This window comes from Octopus bimaculoides, chromosome 22 (genome assembly GCF_001194135.2).
Source record: "Octopus bimaculoides isolate UCB-OBI-ISO-001 chromosome 22, ASM119413v2, whole genome shotgun sequence".
Classification (NCBI taxonomy): domain Eukaryota; kingdom Metazoa; phylum Mollusca; class Cephalopoda; order Octopoda; family Octopodidae; genus Octopus; species Octopus bimaculoides.
Genome location: NC_069002.1, coordinates 32,760,384 through 32,761,148, shown reverse-complemented (window position 1 = coordinate 32,761,148; position 765 = coordinate 32,760,384). Strand labels below are relative to the sequence as shown.

The 765-nt window shown below is 34.6% G+C and overlaps 1 protein-coding gene across 4 annotated transcripts in view; it reads left to right on the top strand.

Annotated features, from left to right (window-relative positions):
* LOC106869634 (uncharacterized) overlaps positions 1–765 on the top strand; it is a 671,006-nt gene that overhangs the window by 169,732 nt on the left and 500,509 nt on the right. The window lies entirely within an intron of this gene.

Here is a 765-nt window from a genome sequence, read left to right as displayed (position 1 = left end):
CAACTGGAACCCTCGACGTCGTAAGCGACGGAATGCGAACAACAACAACACTGCTGCTCAGTGAATTAACTACGTATCTTAGTCGCAGAGTCACAGAAGGAAATTGCTAAGACATAATCCACTACAAAACACAGCAAATAGTCGGCACCACAATTACTAAGCCACATACCATCACCAGTATCAGATCTAGGATAATACTATACTACTGTAATACTATAACGCAAACTGCAACCGCAGAACGACCAACGCTGTCTCAATACTGCCTACTACGTGTAAACGACAACATCGACTTAAGAAAGTATACACTGCAAGAACTACTACCAATTCTGTAATTAGTAAAGTTAACACCACCACCATTACTTCTGCTACTGCTGCTACTACTACTACTACTACTACTACTACTACTACTACTACTACTACAACAACTACTAATACTACTACTACTGTTGCTACTACTAATTCAATGACGACGACAACAACAGCAACTCCTCAAACAATATACAGAAATATAACTTTACCATTAATATTTGAAGAAAACCCAAATTGATCGAGAATCATTACTGCAGGAGAATTATATTTCATTATATATATAAACATTTATAAATTGTACATATATATATATATATGTGTGTGTGTGTGTGTGTTTGTATGTGTGTATGTATGTATGTATGTCTGTATGTATATACGTCTGAAATTGTACACACACTCATTAACACATAAACATACATAAATGGGAAATATATATTTTATGTATGATTATATATG